Source organism: Trachypithecus francoisi, unplaced genomic scaffold (genome assembly GCF_009764315.1).
Source record: "Trachypithecus francoisi isolate TF-2019V2 unplaced genomic scaffold, Tfra_2.0 Lachesis_group4, whole genome shotgun sequence".
Taxonomy (NCBI): domain Eukaryota; kingdom Metazoa; phylum Chordata; class Mammalia; order Primates; family Cercopithecidae; genus Trachypithecus; species Trachypithecus francoisi.
Window position 1 is genome coordinate 129,725,514 of NW_022681469.1, and position 10,175 is coordinate 129,735,688.

Consider the following 10,175-nt stretch of genomic DNA (forward strand, 5'->3'; position numbering starts at 1 on the left):
GGTTACAGTTCTCCTAATTTCCACAAGGGCCAGATTCTTTGAGTAACTCTTTCCACTGTGACCCTCCCAGCTAGTTCAAGGTATAGAACAACGTGGTGTTAATAAATATTTGTTGAATGAGTAATAACTCACTTTTTTTTATTGAACACTGTGCCAGACACTGCTCCATATTACAACTGTATCAACTCATTTAATTCTCACAACCTTCTGAGAGGTATTGTTCTGGTTATCTACTGTGTACAACTAACTACTCTTACTGTCTGAAAACAACAACTTATTGTTATTTTGTCTCATTATTCCATGGGCTAGGAATTTGGATGAGGCTTATCTCTGCTCCATTATGTCTGAGGCCTCAGGATGACTTGAAGGACTGGAGGTTGGTATAGCTGGAGGCTGCCTGGGCCTGTCTCTCTCTCTCCCTAAACACACAGCTTCTTCAAATGGCTAGCTTGGACTTCCTCACGCATGCTGGCCTCAGGGTAGTTGTATCTCTTCTGTGACAATTCAGGACTCCATGAGACCAAGGTGAAGCTGACAATTCTTTTAAAGACTAGGCCTGGAATCAGCACAATCACCAGCCAGCTCAGATTTAAGGAGAGTGGGAAAAGATGACACCTCTTGAATGGAGAGATATCAAAGAATTTGAGGCCATTTCTAATTCTCCGTAAATACTATCAGCATTTCCAAATACAGACTAGGAAACCAAGGCCCAGGGAGAGAGTAACTAACTTGTCCAAGGTCACCCAGCTAAGTGGTACCAGGATTTGGTTCCCGGCAGTCTGTCTCTTGAGCCCTTAATTGCCACAGACTCCTCTCCTTAGGCTTTGGCTCCTATAAAGTGAAGGGGTTGGGCCATATTCTCTCAAAAGTCCCTTTTAAGTGTCCAGAGATTCCTCAGAAAAGTTAAATCTAGAGGAAGGCAGTTTGTAAGAACCGCAGTCAATGGTAAGGGGATGTCAGAACCTTTGGAATAAATTCAGGGGCAGTGAACGCACTGCCAGGGGCTGCTCCCCAGCCTCTGTCAGGCCTTTAGTTACAACCTTGAAACTTTTCCAGAGTGGGACTCTACCCATGGACTTTTTCAGCATCTGATTAAGAGAAGGAACCAGCACTAAAGGGAACCTTTCTGCGAAGGAGAAACTGTCTTGACAGCTTTAGGCTGCCAAAAATCCCAAGTGGATCAGGCTCCTGGGGAATGAGGTTGTGGGGGCTGGTAGTTGTATGGATGGGACTAGGACAAGAATTGAAACGCAGTCTGACTCACACAGCACAAAGTGCCTATGTGACCTCAGGCAAGCCATTTAACCTCCCTGAGGCCTAATTTCTTCACCCGCAAGTAAAAGAATTTGACTAACTATGGGAGGAAAACTGGGCTTCATCATTGGTGCCAACTTTAACTGATTGCAAGTGGCTTCCCAGAGGCCTGTGCACAGGGTCTTGTGACTGTGCTGAAACTATGCAATGCGATAGGAAGCTCCCCGGAGATGGAGTTAGGGAGAGGCACCTGGGTTCAAACTCTACTCAGTAATTTTGTGATCTTTGAAACTCCACTTATAACCTTTTTATCTGCAAAGTAAAAATCATAAGGCTTTTCTTCATAGAATTGATAGGTGATAAATGAGAAGACATGGACAAGCCTGTCAACCCAGAGCCAGGCACTCAGTAAAGATCAACAATGTTCATTAAATCTGAAACCTACATTCCACTGGGATACACAATGCCAGGCAGAAAGGCCTTTAGGTATGTAACTAATTCCTGCTGAAGGTAGCAGAGTCCATGTTTTAATAGTCTGTGCCATTTTAGAGAAACTTTAAGGTTGTAGTGAATGCTGTTGGCATGATAGCATATGGAAAACATAAAATAAATACACTTTTCTCATCTGAAAAGATGAGAATAATACCTGCCCACAAGAAGATGCGTAAAAGTGGACATTCAATGAGGTGAAATTTGTAAAACACCTAGCATATAGTGAGGACTTGGTCATTAAGGGCCTTTGTGGCGGGCAGCTGCAGTCACATCACCCTTCCCTCACCTTACATCAAAGAATATAAGCTGGAGAAAAAAATCCATGAATAGAATCAACATAGGAAAAACCTTAAGTCCATCTTTTACTCTTCAGCAGAAATTGTATCTATGAGTAAGTTCTATGAATGTAAATGTGAGGCGTTCTAACCATAAATCTGGCAGTGTCAGGCAAGAAATACCAGAGTCTGATGATGTTGTGGCCTCATATTTGGATGGTGACCTCTCAAGTTTAGACCATCAAATATGCAAATGGATGGACATTCTTCATTGCACCACTACGACACTGATTATAATCCAGTATTACATAGTGAGTGCTTACAATGTGCCAGGCACTGTGCAATGCATGCACTCTGGATGTGCATTGATTTCTTTAATCCTCACAGTGAACTGATGGAGCAAGTCCTACTAGGATCACCATTTTCCAGGAGGGCATAGACTGATTTGGAACTGTCCAACATCACACAACTCGTAGGCGGTGGATTTGAGCTTGTCTGGCCCCACAGCCTGTGTTCCCAACTATACTATATCTGAGTGACAGACTCTGTCATTTTGGCTTTTTTAGGGAAACAACATGGCGTAGGAAACCTACCACCCTCATAAGCCAGGAAGGCCTAGGGAGTGATGGAACCAGGCAGTCCTAGGTTCCAATCCCAGCCCCAGCCCTTCCTATCCTTATGACGCTAAGCAAGAGACTGACTAACCTTTGTGAGAATCACTCTCCTCATCAGTAACGTGGGGATCCCTACTGGAGTAATGCCTGTCTTGTTCCGTTGCCGTGAACGCTGAGTTACACGATGTGCATAATAGGCTTAGAACTGTGCCTTGCACATAGTAGGTGATTAATTATTGCTCATTTCCTCCTCTTTAAAACAGGATTTCATGGAATTTTCAGCCTCACTGAGATACTTACGATAGGTCTGGGAACTAAAGAAAACTCAGAAATCCAAATCAGTAGAGACGTGTCTTCCACATGAACCTCTGTTAAATATTTTGTTATACGGATATACTTTTGTTATATGGATATAAATACTTTCTTATTTGTATATATGTTAGATGCAGTTTTTTGGTACATTTTTCAAAAATAAAAATACAATTTTTGATCACAAAAAGCCCCTCTCTGCTTGGGGTTTAGTGTTGACATGAAAAATAAAGCTATGATGATTCAAGAATTTAAAAGTTAAGATTTATACAAACAGACCAGTAATGCCCACAGATTAAAACCCAGTATTTCTTTTCCTTGTATTTTGTAGGTTCATCACCTACTCTCCCATAACTGCTTTTTCTTTTCATTAGACAAAACTTCCTGCAAATTTTTCCTAACTTTGAGTGATTTGCTGACTCTCGCTAGATACATTGTCCCTTTCCCTCCACCTCTGACACCCATTTTGCATGGTAACCAATGCAGTCTCCCCCACCCCACCCCCCTACCTTCCACTGGGAATGATCTCTTTATCAATAATCCGACCCTGGAAGCCCAATGGGTGACTTTTTAGTGCCCCCGACACCAATGCAGATGGGGGTTTTGGATCCCCAGTGTAATCCCAGCCTGAAATGTTACCAGGAGCCCCACGGCTCTTCAATTACATCTCTTGGCCTGTCAAGACCACAGCATCTCAAATTCAGTTAGCTGGTCTTTGGGTATCAGCCAAGGCCCAGCCTCTGCTCCTAATGACAGCCAGCTGAGGGGACACTGAGAGGGGCTAAATTCAATTTGCAGCCCTTCTAATGAGATTAGGGGAGCAGGGTTTTTTATTTTCTCCAAAGTTTGCCATGGGCAGGATGAATGATGGCCCAGGGATGAGCTGTCAACGTCAACAAAGGCTCTGAGCTGGGAGAGGGGGATGGGAAGCAAGGATGGGCAAATGAAGGAGAGATTTTCCAGACAGAGCCAAGGAGCCCTGAGTAAGTCGCCTAGTAGGTGACAATGCCTGGTTGGCAGAGTATCACTCTGAGGACAGGATGCAAAGTCAAGAACGAATCTGCAAGAAAGGCAAGTGCCAATCATAAGCAATATCCCCAGTAGAATCTCTCTCTTTTTTAATGCTTCTGAATTCTTTTCCATCCCTTTTAACTGACTTTTGAAAAGTCATTAAACAAACTACATTTCTTAAAATAGGCCAACTCACAAGAATTTCTCTAATAAAAGAGCAAGATTTCCACTGCTCTTTAGCCTGGAGCAGCTCGGTCCAGCACATCTCTTGGCCAAGCAGGCCTGTGGATCTCCCACCAGGGTAGCTCCCATGAGCTGGAGTCTGGACCAGCCAGGACCTCCGATGCATGTACTGTGTTGCAGGTGATGATGAGGAGCTGGAAAGTATTTCACTTGATGTGGAGTAACTTTAGGGTGAGGTGTGATGTGCAGGCATTTTTCATGGGTGTTCTAGTTAGCACCTGCCTGTGTTTGGCACCATAGCTGGGAGTAAATACTGACTCCTCCCTGAGTAGCTTCAGCTCAGATGCAGAGATAGAGGACATTGAGTCGAATATTCTTCTGTGTCAATGTGAGTGTGATTAGTGTGATAGAGGGAAATCTCCGTAGGGAATCAAGAGGGGAAGAGGTCTCTGTGATTGGGAGACACCAAGAAAACTTTGTTTTTAGGAGGTGGTCTTGAACTGTATCTTGGACCAGGGTGGTATCTAGGAAGGCCAAGAGAAGAGACCCAGACATTGGCTTTGTAGCTGAAAGTCTCAGTGCTTCTACTTATAAGCCCAGCTCTACCTTGATCCAGGGTCATTCCTGGTGGAGACTACAATGGTCCTGGACCCCAGGCCTGAATCTTGTCCTCTGAGTACTGATTTGTTCACTGCGCCTTCTTAGAGCTCCTCAGAGATGGTCCATATGCACAGCAGAACTCCTGCCCAGCTTCTGGTCCCACATTTGCATCCTCCATTGGTGTGAAAATCCTGCACTAGAGCTTGGCTGTGGCCCTGACATCTTGAGTTGCCTAGATACCCAAGTTCTTCTCTAGATAGCAGGAGTTGGGGCTCACATACTTTGTCTGTTTTTCCCCCGGTCACTGCCTGAAGCCCTGTTCAGAATGGACCAATAACCAGGGATCACGACATTGCTGCCCTTCCAGTACTTCCCTGTCATATGGGAATCCACCCAAACCAGGGCTTTTACTCAGCCTCAGAGCAGGTCAACTTAAGTTAAAACCCTTCTGGGCACCTAATAGGCACTCATTAAATATGTATTGGCTGAATTGGGTCCATGGAGGAGGAAATACTTGATTGGGGCTTGAGTGTGGGAGCTTTTAGACAAGTGACTAGGAGTGGGAAGGAATTATCCCTAAAGGGGAAAGCTCAGAGTCAGGGTCTTGTTGTTTATGTTCTGAGAACAACAGTTTCTCTCCTTTCACTCTTGATGGCCAAGTTTAGACCCCCATTGCCCAACAGTCTACAGATCAGCTCATCAGAGCCCTTGGTCCCCCAGGAGGCCCTTGATCACTCAGAAGGGCCTGGTGATAGACCCTGTAGTTTGCCTGCTCATGGGAAGATACTGCTGATGTCCACATATCAAGAGGGTTATTCTGCTGGCACCACAGTCTGACCTTGGCCATCAGTCAGATTCAGTATAGGGGCATGTCATGGCTGGAACTCTCAGAGTATATTCTCCATACAAAACACAAAACCCCTTCAGGACCTGTGAAGATCCTGTCGAATTGTTGGGCCTGGACTAAACTGGGTTATCAATCCAATCCCCACAGGTCCTTATAGGCCCAACGCTGTAGAAAGAGACAGTGCCTGTCAGGACTGATTTGCTGGTGTGGCTACTTTTATGTTGTGAATAATTCCTGTATCCTTTTTTCTTATTCCACCAACTTTGATTAAAATTCTTTGTGAAAAGATATTCTGTTCCAGGGGATTTTTGTGCCATGGAGAGATGGAGACACCAGAAATTCAAGCCAAAGGCCTGGGGCCTCATTGGCTCTTCTCCACTCTACCTCAAAGGGCATCTGTTTAGGTCCCAGAAAGGAAGGCCTGTCCCTGGAATGTGCTGTCTCAGGGCACTTTGTATGAATGCATGAGGCAGCATCCATTGTGGAAAACCACACAGGATCATCCAGTCTCACCAGTTGATTCTACGTTAATAAACCCCAGCCCATGTCCATTGTTCACATCTCAAGCAAATTCTGGAGTGGAGAAATGATCTGGAAGAAGCCAAAAATGATAAGAATGGCAAGGATACAAAATGACCAGGGATCACTGCACGATGCTTATTAATGGAAGACCAATTCCTCAGGAATCAGTTATAAAGCACATTTTTTATCACAAGGGATATTCATGTCTATTTTCTTACATGAGTTTACACAAGTATGTGAAGAAGGTGACTGTCTTAGCTTTGTTGTAACATAGAACTGTGCTATAATAAAATACCAGAAACTGGCAGCTTGTAAACAGCGGACATTTATTTTTCACAATTCTGGAGGTTGGGAAGTTGAAGGTCAGGGCACTACCAGATGTGGTGTCTGGTGAAGACCCACTTCTGGTTCAAATAAGGCATCTTCTTTCTGTGCCTTCACATGGCAGAAGAGACAAGGAAGCTTTCTGGGACCTCTTTTTATAAAGCCACTAGTCCACCCTCATGACCTAATCACCTCCCAAAGGCCCCACCTCCTAATATCACCACATTGTTGATTAGGCTTCAACGTATGAATTTCAGGGGCACACAACAGTCAAATCACAACAGTATCCTAATTCGCATGTTAAACATGAGGAAGCAGAGGTACTGCAAACTTAAATGAGTCACCCAAGTTCAGGCATGGGTGAGCCTAGCATGCAAGGCCAAGTCTGTCTGACACCAGAAACACAGCTTTATGCACTCTGCTACATTTCATCTTAGTACATAACCTATGTGCATAGGATGGACTGAAGCCCTCTTCCTTCTCCTCTGACTTCACCCCTATGCAGAGCTCCAGACCCTTCTACCCATCTAAAATGGTAGAACTCATGGCCCATCAGGAAAGGATCCTCAGGGAGTGGTTCCTTGTGAGTCAGCATCAAAGTGTCAGAGAAGGAATCTCACTCCTGTTTAGGAGCCCCCTAAAAATGTGGAATGTGGTACAAAGAACCCCAGGCTGGTGATACCATTTGGTTGTGTCTCCACCCGAATCTCATCTTAAATTGTAGCTCCCGTGATTCCCACATGTTGTGGGAGAGACCCTGTGGGAGATAATTCAATCATGGGGGCGACTTCCCCCATATTTGTCTCATGGTGATGAATAAGTCTCATGATATCTGATGGTTTTATAAGGGGAAACCCCTTTCACTTGGTTCTCATTCTCTCTTTGCTTGCTGCCATGTAAGAAGTGCCTTTTGCCTCCTGCCATGATTGTGAGATCTCCCCAACCACGTGGAACTGTGAGTCCATTAAACCTCTCTCCTTTATAAATTACCCAGTCTCAGTATATCTTTATCAGCCACATGAAAACGAACTAATACAGTTAGTCTCCACAGCCCCCCTGTTTCCAGCTCCCCCTGTGATCTTGGGCAAGGGACTTTCTCTTTCTACTCCCGATTCCCTGTTGGCTCCTTGCCAGTTCCAATGCTCCCAGATTCTAATTCTCCAGCTGTCCAAATCTTGTGAATGGACACTCAAACACATTTCTTGTTACCTACAAGTTACAGTTGGCCTTCATTCTCCTCTTCCGTCCCAGTCTTCCCTACTTGTTGCAGAGTTCAGCAATGCACAGAGTTTCGCCAGTGCACTGGGGCTGCTAAAAACACCCCAAGGGCCCGCCCCTCCCAGGGCGATGCCAGACCAGAGGATGGAGCCCTGGGTCTCTTCACTTTGCGCCACATTATCACAGAAAGGTGGATTAGAAGTTATCTCCGCTCTGCTTTCTCTCAGAGCTCCTTGGCAACGCAGCCACCTCGATATAAATATACACCAGAAACGTGCGCAACCTCATACTCCACGGCGAGGCCTCCAGAGGCCCCAGGGCAGATACCGCCAGGGAGCAAGGACATCAGGAGATCCCCAGGACACAAAGGAGTGCCAGCCTCAAACGCTTCAAGGTCGAATGTGGCGCCCATCAAATAAAACGCCTGTGATCCTGTTAATTCTCTGGCACCCCATTCCAAAAGCTGGAGGTCTTTAATCTCTCTGAATAGCCAAATATTTCACAGTTGATGCTGCTTTTGCATTCTTTATAATTAAACAAAGTGCCAAATTTTTCATACCTTTCCTGTGTTTGTCTTTCTCTCCCTGGTGTTGCTAATGTAACACATTCAGTTCGAACCTCTGTTGTTTTTGGTCATTGACTGTTTCAAAACCTAAAAGAAAAGAGTGAGATCTTTCAAAGAGTGGAGATTAAAATCAAACACAATGAAGGAGCTACTTCTGAATGTAATAACGTGGAACACTTTGAAGTCGAATTAATTAAAGGAAACATAAACCAATCCATTCCTGGCTCCATGTTAAGACTCCAGCTTTTTAGACCCCGGCTGTCTAAAAGACCTTGAGATATTCAGGAGACCAGCGTAAATCAGTTCTTTTGCTTAGCACAGGCTCAGGGGCCTGCCACTTTCCTCTCGTTGGTGCTCTCTTTGGTAGAGCCATAGATAGAACCAGCTACAAACTTGATTCAGACATAAGCAGGAGACACACATCAGCATAAATGAGGCTCCAAAAAAGGCCCTCCTGCTTGGAGACACAGGAACCAGACTCTCCAAATGTCTCTCACTTATACAGCAATCCTCTTCAGACTTAGGAGGTTTTGTCAGACATTTTCAAAACTACAGGGAACCTGGAAAGAAAATACAATAAAGAGATCACAGACCTAAAGTGCCAGACCAAAGAGAAGAACCAGAAAAAGCAAGACGTGCTCATTGTAAATATTTTGAAACTGTATTCTTATCTCCGTTCAGTGCTGTGTACTGTCTTTTCTCTGATCATTGTAAATATTTAATGTGTTATAGCTCCATCTCCTTACTGATACGGGAAACATGAATAAATCCACACGGACAGGACGTGTGTTTTCCACGTGCAGACTGCCTGAGAGAGTGAGCATCAGGAGGAGCTGCTGTGAACAGCTGCACAGGCTGTGGCCTGTACAAAAGTGCCTGGTGGAGGGGCCTGGAAAAGACGTCCCATCCCCGTGGCTCAGAGAGGGACAGAAGAAGGAGTCACTGTTCATTCTGAGCAAAAAGCCCTTTTGCATATTTCGTTAGAGCTAGCGGCTATGTGTGTGTGCTTTTTAGCGATTTACATTTTACTAGTGTGAGGGGAACTGAGCAGAGCTCATGGAAAAAGTGTTCCTGTTTATTGAAATAAAAATTCCAGAATTTTTTTCAGTCTCAGTATGATTTTCTCTAAAACTAAGGTACAAAAATGTTTATGCAGTTTCCCCTTTTCATTTCCCTCAGCAGCCGAGGTCCTCTCTTGGGATCTGATTTTCCTTGCAAACTGACCAAGGGAAGCTTCCAGAAGCAACTATCCACTACAAGAGGAAGGAAGGTGTGTCCATGAGGGAAGATGGCGGCTCCAGAGGCCCTGACTCTGCAGAGACCTCGGTGCTGCCTCCTAGCCTGCCTGACACCTGACTTGGTTTGCACCAGCAGGTGTCCAGGCCTCCATGGAGTCTTCACTTCTCCAGCCTTCCCATGCCACCATTCTTGATCAGGTTGCATCTCACCTCTGTGGTTTCCTACCTCCTGCAGATGCTTCAGCTCCACCACTGCAGCCAATGCTGCCTGCTTCCTCCGGTGACAGCAGCAAAGCAGACAGCAGTGGCCTTGGAGGCTCTGGGTAGAACTGTTGTCATGCATTGTCTTCCACGGTTACTCTGGCACCTTTCCTTTACTTGGAAAATATCCCTGAGCTCAAACATTCAACTCACATATTGGAGTCATGACAAATAAAGGAAGACGGCTTTGGTAACTCAGTAAAGCTTGGGGCTGCAGTCTTGATGAGGAGGGCAAGTTCTGAGTCCAGCTGGCTTGAATTCCAACGCAACTCTGCAGCTTACACACAGCAGGCCCCTGAGCATGGGATCTGCTGGCCTCAGTTTCCTCATTTTTAAAGAGAGAGTAGTAACAATAGTTCAAGCCTCATAGGGTTGTCCTGAAAATTAAGGATTAACACTTGTGAAGTTGCTTAGAGTAGTACTTAAAGGACTAAGTGGTTGATTAGCTTAGCTATTATTCGG

The 10,175-nt window shown here is 45.0% G+C and overlaps 1 long non-coding RNA gene across 1 annotated transcript in view; it reads left to right on the forward strand.

The window, feature by feature from the left end:
• LOC117072769 overlaps nt 1–9,317 on the forward strand; it is a 73,418-nt gene extending 64,101 nt beyond the window's left edge. The window contains exon 3 of the long non-coding RNA XR_004432942.1: nt 5,887–9,317. This is a non-coding gene — a long non-coding RNA (uncharacterized LOC117072769). The remainder of the gene's footprint in view (nt 1–5,886) is intronic.
• The last annotated feature ends 858 nt before the right edge of the window (nt 9,318–10,175 follow it).